This window comes from Electrophorus electricus, chromosome 4 (assembly GCF_041902795.1).
Source record: "Electrophorus electricus isolate QZ-2024a chromosome 4, ASM4190279v1, whole genome shotgun sequence".
Classification (NCBI taxonomy): domain Eukaryota; kingdom Metazoa; phylum Chordata; class Actinopteri; order Gymnotiformes; family Gymnotidae; genus Electrophorus; species Electrophorus electricus.
The window spans coordinates 2429835-2447200 of record NC_137500.1 but is presented as its reverse complement, the minus strand read 5'-3'; the positions used below and the strand labels follow the sequence as shown (position 1 = coordinate 2447200).

General features: G+C 40.2%; 2 long non-coding RNA genes and 1 pseudogene across 4 annotated transcripts in view; 1 reads left to right on the top strand and 2 right to left on the bottom strand.

Annotated features, from left to right (window-relative positions):
- The first annotated feature begins 4028 nt into the window (after positions 1–4028).
- LOC145657616 (immunoglobulin kappa constant pseudogene) lies at positions 4029–6357 on the top strand (annotated as a pseudogene).
- A 2135-nt stretch (positions 6358–8492) lies between these two features.
- Positions 8493–9075, bottom strand: LOC118240928 (uncharacterized). Its single transcript, XR_014123496.1, has 2 exons — positions 8749–9075; positions 8493–8576 (listed from the first exon to the last, which is right to left on the bottom strand). It is a non-coding gene; the product is annotated as an uncharacterized LOC118240928 (long non-coding RNA).
- Positions 9076–10571: 1496 nt separating this feature from the next.
- The window catches only part of LOC145657409 (uncharacterized), a 32198-nt gene continuing 25403 nt past the window's right edge, over positions 10572–17366 (bottom strand). The window contains exons 1-3 of one of the 3 annotated variants that reach the window (XR_014123044.1): positions 12918–13073; positions 12006–12530; positions 10572–11567 (exon numbers count right to left, since the gene is read on the bottom strand). This is a non-coding gene — a long non-coding RNA (uncharacterized LOC145657409). Of the gene's footprint in view, positions 11568–12005; positions 12531–12917; positions 13074–17366 lie in introns of those variants that run through there. The other 2 variants (XR_014123043.1, XR_014123045.1) reach the window with 2 other exon arrangements.

Here is a 17366-nt window from a genome sequence, read left to right as displayed (position 1 = left end):
ATGTAGGAGATCATCCCCCAATTAAGCAACTCTCTTTGCTTAGTCGGATTAAATGATCAGATTTCAAAAGTGACCTCTACTGGCAGCAACTGCTGAGTCACACAAGCCTTTATATAGTGCACGCTGGCAATAAAACCTTTCATGTTTTTGTTCTACAATAAACCAAGCAGGAATACAGGTTTACATATTAAGCCATTTCATGTTTAGTAGGAAATTTTGATGAGAACAAAATTATTGTGCTTAAAACAGAAGTTTCTATCTGGTCTGCCTGGTTTATTTTTCCATGGTTTCTTTTACCTATACCATATCAAGGCTGGGTTGGTCCAAACCCACATATCTCCATAACTTCAGCAAGTGTCTCTAGATTACTAATCGCAGCACAAACTGAGAATATACTGAATATATAACACAATGATGTAAATCTTTATTTATTTTACATAGAGAACACAGGTCTGATTTGGTGACACTCTGCCTTAAAGCAGACAAGAGCCAGATTTTCCAGATGCACTACAGTACTTCAGTACTACAGAGTATCAGTCTGTGTGCTCTCTCTAATAGTTATAATGATTTTACCACTACAGCTGCTCTACTGATGTCAGTAGCGTAAGGATGATTGATATGTGCCTCAACCAGCTTATTGTAAAACTCCTGTAACTGATTCTTAACTGTACTCATTACCCTGGCAGCAGGTCAGTGAACTGTATGGCCTTTTTAGAAGGCAGATAGAACATTCCAGGGATGAAACATGGAGACGGGCAGATCGGCAAGAAATGACAGACATGATGAAGAAAATAAAATAGGGTGAACAAACAAGAGCAAGATGAGAAACATGAAACAATAATCATGCAGAGAAAGCACAAGTTAGGCTGAAACAGTATGAGGACCAGTTAAATATTCAACTCTTCCAGTATAATGTTTATTTTAAAGCAACACCTAAATGCATTTATACAATTCTCCAAATTTGATCTTACTGGATATGTTCAAATTTGACCTCCATTATACCCAATAGAAAAAAGACCCAGGCCCAAAGAGGTGGCGGTCCAGTTATGTAAGTATCTATTACATAGTGATTTCAATGATAAGTGTCAAACACTGAGTGAAGCTGTTTGTGTTTGTGTTTGTGAAGTCTTGTCAAACCGTGTTACGTTTTTTGTTTTGTGTGTTGCTTCTGGTTTGTTGAATCTACACCTGTGTTTTGGATTACTCTCTTTGCCTGATCCCTATTTGTTTTGGTTTACATTGTGGATTGCTTTTCTGAATTATGAACTTGGCTTATGTACTTTGGATTCTGTTTGTGAACTAAATGTGTCCTCTAATAAAGCTGAAACTGACTTACTGTGAGTGACTCCATCTCTGTACGTGCTCAGAACATTACAAGATGACAAAATACTTTTGTAAATCACTCTAGATAAGAGCTCCGGCTAAATGCCAAAAATTTAAATGTAAAATGTAAGTGTTTGAAAAATTCTTTGGAGTCAAATCTGCAGAGTAAACTAGCTTATATGAATTAAAGTTGTCTGGAATCCTGTTAAATATGAAAATAACAAAGCCCATTAACAGTGTGGTTCCTTGGGAAGGGTGTGACATCATCTTCACAGCCTGGAATGGTACATTTCTGTATGTAATCTGCCATTTTCATTGTTGGTCTGTTGTCATTGTTTTGTTCTTCACAACACCTTCAGAACTGCTGAAGCTTTAACTGTGCAGGTCGATGGTAATGTCACCTGGGCTAGAATGTGACATATGCAACTTTTAGGAGCATGAATATCAATGAGTCAAGACTGTTGTGTAATATTCTAGGATTTTGGAATTGGCTCATTTTACTGCCTTGTTTGGCTTATGTGGTATTTGTATTTGAAAGAGGAGTAAATAGTGTTTGAGGTTCACAGTATGTCAGTTCCACGTATCAAACTCTCCTTATTCAACTTTGTGAAGGAAAATGCCATTTTTTCTTTTTATAAGACTGTCCATAGTAGACAGTGAGCGTCTCTACTCTACACAGGCTGCTACTCACCTGCTCTTCCATGGTGAGATCTTCTCTACCCATAGCAGGTTACATCTCTATAACAACACTGACCCAGAGTCACTGTGAGAATCCAACCGCAGTTTATTACAAAATGAACGCAACATGAATGATAAGCCAGACAGTGCAAGGAGAGAAGCTTACCTCTGTTTTAATTACATGATCAGCAGGCTGTTGTAATAAGGTATTTATTGTTTATTTCTGTTGGTTTCTGTTGTGCAATGTGACCTGTGCTATTTCTGTTCAATACATTGTAGGATAAACAGTAAACACAGAAGAATATATCAGGAAAATTCTTTATATTTGGCCAGGTGTGGGTAAGAATCTGATGTGTTTTGTAAATCTGCATGTTCATTCAGTTCTCTCGACTTTTGGGGATCACTGGCTCTCTGCCTCTGAAAAGAAGATGAGCAATGTGTGAGACAACAGCATTTCGTCCCTCAGCACAGTTGGCTCTTCATCTGGCTCTGGGCTGATTGGAGATCAGTGGATTGGGTGAGTTCAGGAGTGTCTCTCTGATGAGCTTCACCTGGGTCTCATTAGCTCTGTTCTGGGAGCTGTCCAGGGTTCTGACACACATTGAGTTCCATGTTGCTGAAACAGATGTTATGACCCAGTCTAGGTAGGGGCAGTGACAGAAATTATTAAATGATGAATAGGATGAATTGTAACACAATAAACAAAAATGGACCGACAAAACTGACCGACCGCATTTACCTTTCATGTCTTTGTATGCATCAAAGTTGAACAAGCGGCTATCAAGTGCCCTCTTTTGTGACAGTAAAAACACGCCCGTTTCCCAGGGACTTAACTTTTTCTGTGGGGTAATGGGACAGTCTTGCAAGGATGGGTTTCTCTTTTTGGCACAGGCAGAGAAGCAAAGGCAGTTTTTTGTATTAACATGAATTCATTGGCAGCAAAAGCTGTCTGAGAGAGTCGATACTTCTGCTTATTTAAACACACCACTACCTGTGTGGGAGTGTAGATTTTGAATTCTTCTAACATGAGTTCCTTTAGCTCATGAAAGCTCTGACTGACTGGCAGCACACCATTTATCAAATTACACAGATTTCCCATACAAATTCTACATAAGTTTAGAGGGGTGTTTGTCTAGTTGCCTGAAGTTCTGCTGGTAGGCCTCTGGGATTAACCCAAGAGGTTGAGGCGGAACCTTAGGGACCTTGTTTCTTTATGGGAGGATATTCTCCAATACCAAGACTTCCTACAAAATGGCCTTCATCTCCACCTTGAGGCCAATGTATCATTATGTCAAAGAAATCTGCTGTAGCATGAAGACCGTCTTTACAACACCTATCAAATACCTCCAAAGTAGGGCAGAGTGAGAAATCCACTATTCTGAAAGGAACCATCCTAACCCAACAGCTAGCAACAATCTCACACTCCCCAGGGAAAAAAAATGCCCAACAAATGCACACAACCAAAAATGGATGAGCCCCTAATTTCTGTTATGACCCAGTCCAGGTAGGGTCTGTGACAGAAATTAGTAAATGATGAATTGGGGTTAATTGGCAAGTGAAAGTGAGTATGAATTATGGATATGTGAGTAAACAAAATGGAACAAATCAGGGACGAAACAGTGACTGTTGTATTATGATCAATTATATAATAGTGTAATACAATAGGCACAAATCACACCAGAAAGACTTCAGATGGGTCAACACTGAAAATGGTAAATCACCAAACAAGAATAAAGAAACTGACTAATGCTTCCGACAGGAACAGGCAGAGGTAGAATGCAATTGCAGGAGGTGGTTTATTAAATGTAGGAAACATGACACGAAGGGTAAAACAAACAGGCTAAGGGCTGCTGAGGGTAATAACACATGGTTGGAATACACAGAAAAGCAATGACGACAACATTAAAACAGGCATAAGGCAAACCTGACAGAGAGACATAACTTACCACCATAACAAACAACCAGAAGACAAATCCACAGGGCTTAGATAAGCAAGACAAGCAGACACTAAACAGATACAGGTGAACATGGGAAGAGTGGAAACTAAAACAAGGAGTGGAATAGAGGAACAGACGAGTGTGGATAAAATGAAACTAAGGCTTGGAACCAGGGAGTGCAGGAAGACAGGTAAACCATGACATCAGGGACGTGAGGAGGGTGGACCTTTGTGACACTGACCATAAGTGGGGCTACAAAACCTAACAAAACAAAATGAGAAAACCAAAACACATACACACTTTCTTATCTCCCTCACCAGACACAAAACAGAGACAAACCCAAAACTGCAAAACAAACAGCACCCCACCCTACACCTGGTGTGAAGTGACACAAGTGAACACAAACTATATGCACTAGAATATAGACACTGTATACACTATATACACTAGATATAAGGGCAACAGAACAAGCAGAAGGCCAAAGCGAATCTCACTGTGGAAGTAGACTAACAGGATCAGAGCACAGAACACTCAGAACAGCAAATAACAAACACACAAATGAAAACACAAGGTTGAGCATAAAGCTTCCTAATAGTGTCTTCAGGAACCTTTTATACCTGGAAATGAGATTGTAGCACTGTGGTTGACTTTCGGTGGCGGAACAAAATATGTCAGTTAGACATAAGTAGACTTTAACTTTTAATCCACATTAGGTGACACTATTAATCCACATTAGGTAACGTTGCATCAGAACGCACGGTGCTTTTGTTAACTACCCGTACTCTTTTATAGACTAATTGTGACTTTGTTAAGTATCTTCCTATATCATAACCATTGATATGTCCTTATAGACCTTTTAATTTATACCGATGGAGAGTTTCTTAAGTGTCGTTCAGTAGTAAAAACATACATGTATCAGGAATATCTCTCAACAAGGTTTATTTTAAAAGTCAGAAATATCGGTACCTGACTGCAACTGTATCGGTGCAATTCACTTTTACTGTAATACTCGCATACCGCAGGATCGAAACGTTGTTACAAATACTCAAATTCCTAAATTATACATCTAGAACACATTTATTTATGTCATTAGATAAATTATCTTGATTTGGATATTGCATTAAACATTGTTTTTAGTGTACATAAATATATCTAAAAACACAATTCTTATAATCAGTTGCTATGATTCTACAAAGTCTACATGTATCTAACGCATAAACATTAACGATATAAGTCTGAAATAGTTTAAAGGGATCACCGAATTCAGTTCTGCGAAACAGGTTCATACACACGCGCACTTTTAGCGGCACAAAACTCTCATTTGGATTTAAGTAACTTGCACTCTTTATTCAAACTTAATGTAGTTACTGTCTTTATTTTTCTATCTTTATTTATCTTTATTTCTAATTGTATATTGTATGTATATAGTATCTTTGATAACTTCTTTCATTACACAAAAAGAAAAGAAAAACAAGCATGTTTGGGGTTGTATCGTTCACTAATTCTGAAGCTAAACTACGGCGCTGTGAAGAGAGGAGACTGGACGTAAGAAAAACTTTACTTTTTATTCCCAGTAAATCACAGTTTTAAGTAGGTATTGTTTGTAATAAAGGTCTCTTTATTAAAGCGCATTAAAGGTGATTTTATTAGCGCATTTATCCTAACCGTTGCAGTGTTATTGCAGCCCACATTATTAGCGTTTTTTTAGTAAAAGCATAAATGTTTCAGCAAAATCCCTCATCAAACCTTTATTCTGCCTACTGGATTAATTTTCATTAGTATAAGTGTTTGTCCCGGACTGGAGGTTGTCGATGCAAAGCACTTTAACCGTAATACTCGCATACTGATGAACCACCATCTGTTAAATATACTTCCATTTTAATCTATGTATGACTATACATTATATTTATTTAAATGTTTCATTAATTAAATATATTGGGGTTCTAATGTCCAGGGGGTAATAATATTGAAAAAAAAAAAAAAGTTGATCTAATACGTTTCTGACTTCTGTTCCTCACTGAAGAGGAAGTGAAACACAACTGATTTTCCTGCTAACGGTTCCTGCCTGTCTGAGCTGTAGACTGTGTTGTGTCTCCTAGGTGACGCCCCGCCCACCCTCACGGTCCTGCCCCCCTCCAGTGTACAGCTGCAGCAGGAGAAGGTCACACTCGTGTGTCTGGCCAACAAGGGCTTCCCCTCAGACTGGAAGCTGAGCTGGAAGGTGGCTGGTAGCAGCTGGAGCTCGGGGGTGAGCCAGAGCTCCGGGCTTCTGCAGAAGGACGGCCTCTACAGCTGGAGCAGCACCCTGACCCTCCAGAAGGAGGAGTGGCTGAAGAACACAGTGACCTGTGAGGCCACCAAGGACTCCCAGTCTCCTGTCACACAGACACTGAGTAGATATCAGTGTGCTGAGGCATGAAACTCCCACATGTGTACTGAAGTGTTCTTTTAGATAGTCTGTGTTTATTACTCAAATGTTCCTCGGTTATTTGATCAAAATGGAATAAAATTTTTGAATAAACATTATAGTCTCTTAATTAAAACATTTCCCACAACAATACTCATAACAATAAATGCCTTTAAAGTCCTACATTTCTATACAGCAGAAATGCCAATGTGTGATGAGGTATAGGATTAAACTTTGATAAAGCTGCCATTTCATTACTCATAATAAAGAAGGAAGCAGAAAGCCAGATATTATGGAACCAAAAAATAAGATATTTACACGTTTCATTCAGTAGAAACTGTAACACGAGTAAGTTGGTGTATTTTTGGAACATCAGGGGCTGGAGGACAAACCATCTTTGGCCCTTTCAGTATATCACAATATCATCATTTTTAGTTTATTTCTGCCAGAAAATAATCCCATCATGCTTTATATCTCTTTGTAGCACAAATTGGGCTGTTTCAATACAATACTCTCATGGGTCACTTATGAAGGCAGAAAGTTGTTCTATCCAAAAAAGACTAAATATTTACAAATGTTTCATGAAAAAAGAAATCTTCCCTACCTGTACAGGTTTAACATACATACACCACACTCACATGATATCCACCCCGACTCTCTGTGTGCTTGTGTGTGTGTGTGTGTGTGTGTGTGTGTGTGTGTGTGTGTGTGTGTGTGTGTGTGTGTGTGTGTGTGTGTGTGTGTGTGTGTGTGTGTGTGTGTATGTGTGTGTGCTAGTGTGCTAGAGAGCATTGTGTGTTTGTGTGTGTGAGAAATAATTTTACTGAAAATTAAATTTTATTTTAAGTTTTCAGACAGTTTAGTAAAAAGTCATTGTTTCAGTTGGTGGCATTATTTCATCTTATTGTGTAGTAAGTTTATTTAAGCAAGTATAGTGAGGTTATTTAACTTTACACCCTAAAGATCTTACATTTTTCACTTTTACTTGTTAACAAAGATTTAGAATGGACATGAAAAGTATGTGTTGGTAGAAGTGTTTCACAGTAGCAGAGAATAATCAGATGAAGGCACAGACATGGTGATTAGTGCTTTAGTGTGTGCTTACATCACCTCTAAATAGGACAGAATCTCCTGAAGATTACTGACAATGATTTAGCAGTCATGCTACTAATAGAGATTTCTTTTCTCTAATAACTACCTGCTCTATTATAAGAACAACTGCCCCAAGAGACCAAAGGACTCAGTACTGCAGTGCTGTGACTGGTTTCTGATGCTCCATGCACTGGGTGTGTGTAAATGTGCCTCTGTGGGGTCTTGATAAGCACTAGATAAATTCCATATGTTGTTGTTATTGTTATAACTGCAGTGTTTTGTCTCCCCCTGCTCCAGCAGAAACAGAGAGATCATCTGCTCAAAGAAAAGAGAGACAGGAGAAGTTTAGGATCTTCTCCAGGTTTCTGGTGATGCAGCTCAGTCTGAGCTGTTATCACTGTCAGTGTCAACAGCAACATTAGCATTGTGTTTAATGGTGGGTTTCTTCTTGATGGATCATACTAATGTTCAAACCTTCCATTTCTAACTCATAGACAGCAGGAGTAGAAGTACATATATATCTACAAAACTCTCCTCTAACAGAAGTGCAACAGTGTTGTCTGTATTGTGTCTTTGTGATTCATTATAGTTTTTTTTGTTGACTTGAGTGAGTGTGTTGTGGTTCCTAGAAGAATTATTTTCTTTAGATGTGTGTTGTTCAGTAGTGAGTGAGTGTGATGGGGCATCTCTCCTCCACAGAGTGTGTTATTGTGCTGTATCACATCCTCCCCCTCCACACCTGCAGTAGGTCCCAGCTGCAGCAGTGCAGTCTCTGTGCAGTCTGACTGAGGGAGGTTTTTGTACGACTCTCTAACACTGTGTGAACAGCCAGTTACCACCAATGCTGTGTAAACTCTGAAAGTAATAATCTCCTGCATCTTCAGTCTGGACTCCTCTGATGGTCAGAGTGAAGTCAGATCCAGATCCACTACCACTGAAACGAGCTGGAGTTCCTGACTGTAAGCTAGTAGCATCGTAGATCAGGAGTTTAGGAGCTTCTCCAGGTTTCTGCAGGTACCAGGCTAAAAGTTGATTATTATACACTGCAGGGTTGGTTCTACAGCTGATGGTGACTGTGTCTCCTGGAAGAGCAGATTTCACTGCAGGAGTCTGAGTCACAGTCACCTGACACAAGGATTCTGGGGGAAAAAACAAAACAAAACAAAGCAAATCCAATTTAAATCATATTTTATTTTCCATTTCTTATGTTGCTTATATCTGTTAATAGAAGGTTTAGAATATTTTATTAAACAAGACATCTGTTTTTTTAGGTTATTCACCTCAAAAGCAAAGCATAAAATGATCTTTTACCTTGAGTCCAGAGGGCCAGTGTGCAGATGAAGATGGGGATCAAAGTCATGGTTGCTGTGGGTGAAGTTTCTGGGGCAGGCAGCTCTCAGTCATGAAGTGTTAAGCTCACAGGACTATAAACACTCCCAGAGAACTGAAGCAGGTGCTGCACATGCAAAGTGACCTCTCTGTATTAATACACATCTACCAAATACTCTCTGTGGCCTCTCTGTATTAATACACGTCTACCAAATACTCTCTGTGGCCTCTCTGCATTAATACACATCTACCAAATACTCTCTGTGGCCTCTCTGTATTAATACACGTCTACCAAATACTCCCTGTGGCCTGTTTGTATTAATACACATCTACCAAATACTCTCTGTGGCCTCTGTCTGAAGTAATGACTCCACTGAATACCTCTTATATAACCATATTTAACAGAACCAACCATACTAGATAACTATAAACTTTATAATATAATGTAATATATGGATACTCTTAAAGGTCAAATAGTATTTCTATTTAATATAAACAATGTCAAAAAACTATGGTACAGTGTGCTGATTATTGGATAACTGGAACTGATGAATAGATTAAGAGAGAATGATAAATAAGAAGTATCTAGTATATTTTATGTAAATATTTATAAACATGTGTGTGGTGTAGTGCTCTCAATCGCTCCTCTGTACAGGATCTCCGTTGTGCCTGCGGTCTACATACTTTCCACAAGGGGCGCTGGTGAGTTGTAAAGTGGATGTCTAAGATGTGAAGGAGAGTGTTCTGACCAGAGTAGAAGAACAGAACTGACTGGTAGTGCCGCATTTAGGGAAGAGGAGGAGGAACTCTACCATCTTCCATGATGACCTCAATTAGTTGTAATGTAATGTAACACACTTATACAGCCCTGATCAATGGAGTTTATAGTCTGAAGAATGCTCTTTTTTCTTAATTCACCACTCGGCTGGTTTTAATTATTGAGTTTTGTTTTCACTTCAATAAAGCTTCATTTTGAACTTGGTCTGTTCTTGTATTATTTTATTATTCACTATCTGCACTGTAAGATTTTTTGTACTGGAGTGTGTTGTTCTGGGGTATGTTGTGCTTGAGTAAGTTGGGCTAATGAAAGCTGAACATCTGCAAAAAGTGTTGTTCTATTCTGGGAAGGAGGAGGTTTCTCAGGGCTGTAAACACAAATCTGTTTCACCCCACTGCTCTCGCTCTCTTTCACTATGACTGGTATTTGACATTAATAGAGACTATTTTAAGTTCTTAATTTTTTGTCTGAACATTATGTACTCAGGCAAAGGAAATAATTACTAATAAAACAATATTCAGATTGGATAAAAATTATATTCTTAACTAAGTAAGTTTATATAAAAAATAAAAAATGTATTTAGCAAATGTCATGGAATGTTCCCCCTTCACGAGTCATGTGGTATGGGGGGGGAATTATGTTTGTTGTCACGCCCCCTACATGATGGCACGCACCTGTACAGGGTTCACGTTGAGTGTATGTCTGTTTATTTAAAGCCCTGTCAGTGTGGGCCTCATGGATGGTCGTTGTTAGTGTTAGTGTAATGTTAGTGTCAATGAGTGTGTAGCCGCTGTTAGTATAACCCAACGTTTGTACCATTTTATGTTGTCGTTGTTGTTTGTGTGTTCCTGTCTATTAGTGTTATTATGTGTGAGTGCCACGCGTGTCCTTTATGTTTCATGTCATTAAATGTTTCACATCGTCAAGGGAATCTGTGCATCCTGCTCAACGCCGTGACAGCAAATACATGAATGAATGAATGAACAGTCACATACTTGAACACTTCTGCCCATTTCAGTGAGTTTGTAGGTATTTTATTATTTCTCTATTAGCAGGAGAGCAGAGTGGTGCAGTGGAAGTGTGCTGGGACCATAACCCACAGGCTGATGGATCACAACCATCCTCTGATAATATCCTATACTAAGATAAGACTGCATTAACTCCCTAAGTGAGAACACAGAGAAAATAACCCAGGGCCCAATCATAAGGGCAGGCCTTCCCTGCTTTCCAGAGCACACACAAATACATACACACTATATACAAATTTACAACAGTGGCCAAGTTAGAGGGATCAAACAAGCTCAGAATCAGAGCAAGTGGGAAAGAGACCAAGCACTGAATCAAATATCAGAACTGTCACTAGAACAAACAGGTGTCCAAAATATCATCTTTCTCTTTCTTCTTCCTCCAATACACTTCCTTATATCCCTCCTCTGGGCAGGGCCTTGTTTCAGGACTGGACAGTGAGTATGAAGATCTGTAGAGGAACTCTGGACTGGGTCTGGGGAAACTAACTGGAGAGAACAGACATCCACACACACATACTTATGACACGGGGGGACACAGGACGTAACTACTGTCTCATGCTCTTCACCTGCAGGTCAACATCATGTGAGCAACTGTCCCCACTTTTACATCTTAATGAGTTAAATATAAAGGTAAATGTTGTGATAATCTTGTGTTCCTCAGTGTGGAGGTGCAGGTGTTTCCAGTACAGTTCAGAAGCAGCCCTTCACTCTCTGTTCTGTAATGGTGATTTATATCAGTGGATGTGTGGAAGTACATGAACAGACAGCACTCCAGATGTGTGGCAGATGTGGGGACTCTTTATTAGAAAGGACCTCCTGAAGTGGGGACTTTAGGAGGAAGGACCTCCTGATATGGGGACTCTTTAGGAGGAAGGACTTCCTGTCTACTGGTGTTCTCGTCCTCCTTCCTCCTTCTCTGTGGTTTGTGTGGTTGAGCTGCCGCAGGTATTCAGACTGTGATATGTGTCCTTTTAATTACCATTATCATTACTCTCCTCACACACACACATGCACACACACACACACACACACACACACAAAATCTTCTCACATTCTCACATAATAATTGTATTAATGCTGCTTAAAAAATGTGTAATAAAAGTATTGTTTGTAATATATTTATGCAGGTATTTATGCAGATCAAATAAAATTCATTTATTTATTTCAACGTCAGTAATATATTAATCATATGAAACTAATAATACATTATTTGTGTTAGCATAGCAAAACTTTAGTTTGTGTAAATGGTAAATATTGTGACTTTTTCCCTGGAGTGAAATTCCCAGGATGATGTACTCAGCTACAATTCAACAGTTTATTCTAGATTGTCACCCTCTGTCCCATCATCACCTTAAATTATCCAGAAATTAACAAAGCAGGACTTTAAAAAAAATATTTTATTCTAAAAAGAAGGAAGAATTAACTTCAAATACCAGTTGCTGTCTGGACAGTTTAACACAGTATTTCCTCAGCAGATTTTCCAGGATCTCCAGGCTAAAAACAGCAGTAAAATGATTAAAAGAATCAAGAGTAACTCAGACCAGTTCACTAGGTAGTGTTCACCTGTCCTTATATACCACAGTGATGTTCATATATTACTGCCTTTGTCCAGAACCTGAGTGTGGAAGCAGGACGTTATCAGGGGTTGGTTTAAAGGAAAGACATTAACCTGCTACATATGTAGTGATGTAAGTGTCCATTACACAATGATGACAATTTAAAAGAACAAGCAGTTCAGTACTGTAGTGTTTTGGAGATGATGAGTTGAGGTGATTCCAGATTTAGCAGCTCTGCAGCTGATCTCAGATCAGTCTGTGTTTGATTCAGAGCAGTTCCTCTACAGCTGAGGGAGGTTTTTTCTACAGAGCTCTAACACTGTGTGAATGGAGTGCTGTAACCCTGCTGACAGTAATAAACTTCTGCATCTTCCTGGACTCCAGTGATTTTTAGAGTAAATTCTGTAAAGGAGAGACTACCACTGAATCGATCTGGAACTCCAGACTGACGGTGTGATGCAGCATAGATCAGGAGTTTAGGAGCCTCTCCAGGTTTCTGTAGGTACCAGTGGAGGTAACTGCTAACACTCTCACTGGCCCTGCAGCTGATAGTAACAGTCTGTCCTGCGGTAACAGACTGAATCCTGGAGATTGAGCCAGGATTATCTCCCCAAATAATTATAAAAAAAATAATCACATACATAATAACATTTCAATTTGGATGAATTTTAAATAAATAAAATCCAAATTAAAAATATTGTAACTCTGAAAATTAAAATTGCAGCAAATAAACATGACCATCCAAAACCAAGTAAAAATGAAAACTAAACTTATTTCAGTTTGTCTCACCCTGAATAAGGAGTCCCAGTGTCCCCAGCAGTAGAATGAGTGACATCATCATTGTGCTGTGTGTCAGTGTGTGTTAAAGGACTGAACACTCTCTGATCACCACTACAGCTCTTAAAGTGTGTGGAGCAGTGAAGCAGCTCACATATGCAAACAAGACAACTGACATTTCACCTCACAGCACTAGTTTGTACGTCTGATTCACTTTATCAAATAAATGATAGAATCACTCCTCTTCTCTCCTCTTCTCTCTCTCCTCTTAGAACTCTCAGTAATCCTCTCTTATGTGCTGCACTCTCACATTCAGTCATGATTTTTCTACACTTGGTTTTCCTGACATTGAAGATCATGTTGGTATTGATGACACCTGTGTTATGTCTGCATCAGTAGAACATTTAGAAAAGACAGTATGTAATGTCTACATTCAATAACACTATGGACACGTGGAAGTTGAATTGGAACTCTCCTTTTTACTAGGTCATTCACCCAAGCTATGTGAATAACACTGCCACCTAGTGGTGAATATAGATAGCAGCAAGTTTAAGCAATACACATTTCCTCCCACCTTACTAAGAAAGTCTTAGTAATTACAATTCTCTATCTTTTTTTCTAGAGGTAGCGGGTAGACTGCATCTTACCTCGAGTCAGTTCAGGAGAATATTCTGCCCCATAACAGAACAGGCTCCCTACAGCAGACAGTACACTGGGTCTCAGAGCATCAAGATGAGTACGCAACTGCAGCCCTGATGTGGAGTGTTACGGTAGGTCAGCAAAAATGTGTCTAACCTCTGCTGGACAGTGATGGAGTGAGACTTGGAGGATCTCAGTGCAAACTCTCACAAACATTTCTGGATGGTCTGCAGCTGAGTGAATGTTTCAAGGTTCAAGTTTGGCTTATTTGTCACATACATAGTCATACACAGTATAACTCGCAGTGAAATGGTTTTGTGAGTGCTCTGTCCAAACTGAGGAAAGAAACAGGTGCATAATGAAATTATATATATATATATATACATACACTTCCACAATGAAAGGAAGAGAAGGGTCGGGCTGTTGGAGAACGGGTGCTGAAACAAAGGCCCCCTTCAAGGTTAGGAAAGCCTGATCCATGGCCGAGGTCCACTGCAGCTGCTTTCTGCCCTGCTTATTTTTTAGGAGGTCTGAAAGGGGAGCAGCTATGGTGCCAAACCCCTGAATGAACCTTCATTAGAAGTTGGCAAAACCCAAGAAACATTGCAACTCCTTGACAGTGGTGGGTTTAGGCGAACTATGTATAGCAGTTACCTTATCAGGGTCCATGGAGAGGGCTCCCGGTTTGAGAGTACACCCTAAAAAGGTGACACATTTACTGTGGAACTCACTTCTCAGCCTTACAGGCTTACAGTTGATTTTGCTGGAGATGCGTCAGGACGGCCGTTACATGATCCACATGCTCCATTTCTGATTGGGAAAACACGAGGATGTCGTCTATGTAGACAATCAGGAACTTGTCTATCATGTCCTGAAATATATTATCCATAAATGCCTGGAAAACAGAGGGACTATTAGATAAGCCATATGGCATTACCAGGTATTCATAATGGTCTCGTGTCATGGTGAAGGCTGTCTTCCATTCATCACCCTCACATATGCATATGTGGTTGTAGGCATTACACAAGTCTAATTTTGTGAAGATGGTAGCCCCTAATAGTCATTCATGGGTTAAAGAGATGAGGGGAAGAGGATAGGAATACTTCATTGTCACCTCGTTAAGGGCCCGATAATGGATGCACAGCCTTAAACCCCCTCCTTTCTTCTCCACAAAGAGGAATCCAGCAGCGACTGGTGAAGCAGAGGGCCATATGAACCCGAGCTGCAGTGCCTCACTGACGTAGGCCTCCATTGCCTCCGTTTCAGGTCAGGAAAGCGGGTGAGGCTTAGATCTGCGAGGTAGGGGAGCCCCAGGAAGGAGCTCTACAGCACAATCACAAGATCAATGAGGTGGGAGTTTAGTCACTTTAACCTTAGAGAACACATCAGCGAAGGCTCTATAGAGCTGAGGGACAGACTGGGGTGCTGGCGGCTCAGGGCTCATGACTGTAGTGGAGAAAATAGGCAAAGACATGCAGTTTTGGAAGCAGTGTGCACTCCATGATGTTAGTTCAGCCAAGGACCAAGAGATACAAGGGTCATGGATCCACAGCCAGGGAAAGCCCAGGATGACAGAGTCACAGGACATGGGCAGAAGCAATTACTGAATCGACTCGCAATGGAACAACCCAATCTTTAGTGTGACTGGGACAGTTTTGTGTCGGACAATACCCTCACCTTTGGGTTGGTCATTAAGAGAATGAATACATAATGGAGGATTTAAGGTGACTCTAGGGATTCCCAGTGATGTAGCTAACCCAACATCTAAAAAATTCCCTGCTACACCGGAATCCACTAAGGTAGATAGAGAAACACTGTTACCATCAGCCCTAAGGACTACAGGGAGTGTAAGCTGACAAGTCAGATACAGTAGTGATGTTCTTATGTGTGTGTTGAACGTAGGAGACCTCCCATTCCCTCAACGGGGATGGGGACATACAGGACAGCTGTAGCGGAAGTGGCCGTTAGCACCGCAGTACAGGCACAATCCACCGGCGAATCGTCTGGCACGTTCTTGAGGGGTGAGGCGTGAGCAACTCACTTGCATAGGCTCAGGGACCCCACCGGATCTATCGTCAGAATCCTCTGATATGAAAGCCCGGGGTACACGTTGTAATGGCTGATGGGTCTGTCATAGGTTATCCAATAGCAAGTTTGATAAAATCGGACAGTGTAGTTGACTCCCCTCAGCATGCAAGTTCCGCCTGGAGTCCCGGAGAAAGGGTCCTGGCTATCCCAGAGGGCGGTTACCCAAGCCCCTGCCTCACCAGTTAGTAGCAACAGCACAAACTGTACAGGGTCCTTGTCGGTGATGAAGTACATGGAATAATGGGAGAAATACATGAAACACTGCAACAGGAAGTTCTTGCATCGATCTGGAGAGCCATCTAATCGTTCTGGGTGGCCATGGGAATGCAATGAGTGAAGGAGTCACTGAAGTCACAGTAAGTATGACCTGTGAAAGTCTCTGAACGGTTTCATGTCCTCGGCCATGGAAACCTCATGCTGGACCAGTCTGTTTTGTACCTCTGCTGGATCCATGAAAATGGTGAAGTATTCTGTAATGATTGCACAAACCCTGAAGTGGATGCAGTTGTGGAGGTTTATTTATGCAATCAAACAGATACGTTTAGTAACATGGGTAAGCATAGTCAGGTTGGTCTGAGGTCGATATACAGGGTAGCGTTCAGGAGGTGTCCGGGGGTCAGGCAGGAGAGAAAGTCTAGAAGCCAAGCAGGAGTCAGGAAAGCACACAGGATGAGGAAACGCTCGGTATGGCACATGGGAACAATACTTTGCAATGTGTGCACAGGGAAGGGAAGTTTATAAAGGGTTGGTAATGAGGGGAATGGGATTCAGGTTTGTGCTAGAATTCCGGTGAGTCAGATCGAGGGTGTGTGCGAGTGGGCATGGCTATGCAGGGCTGAGGGTTGTTCCTGGGGCTCGTAACAAGATGAGATCTTCTCCATCATAACTGTATTCATTAATACAACTTAAAATATTAAACATTACATTAATTTCACCTTCACGGAAGGATGTGAACATCTGAAATTGAGTTGAGACACAGACACGTTTAGTACACAAACATTTCTCATGAGTTGTCCACTCTCCCACAAGTCTTTGTACAGTGCAAACATCCCCAAGAGTAAACAATAACACACTAGAACTTATACCTAGTGTACATATTCAGAGGACTAAATGAATGCAACATCCAAAATGGTATACAAACTGTGCTTTCTTGACTATATGATGTTTTAGAAATTTGTCTTAAATATGTACAGCAGATTGTTCAGGACACAGACCAGTGCAGACTAGTATAACTTGGAATGGAATATAAAATATGGAACAGTAAATCAACTCATTTCTGTATAGGAGGTGTAAAAGTCTGTTTACACACTGTAGGCACCCACGGTATGAACAGACACCCAAGACATTATAAACTATTTAAAATGGCAGTGATTGTTTATTTACATGTACATCACAATACAACACATAAATCAATACTACTACAATACATCATTAAGGCAAAAAAATAAGAACACAATTAAGTGTGTGTTTTTGATGGAGGTACAGGAAGATGGTGTTTTGATGGAGGTATGTGTAAATGGTGTTTTTGATGGAGGTACAGGTAGATAGTGCTTTTGATGGAGGTACAGGTAGATGGTGTTTAATGGAGGTATGGATAGATGCTGTTTTTTATGGATTTGTGCATAGTGTTTTTGATGAAGGTACGGGTAGATGGTGTTTTTGTTGGAGGTACAGGTATATATATATTTTTTAATGGAGGTACAGGTAGATTGTGTTTTTGATGGAGATATGGGT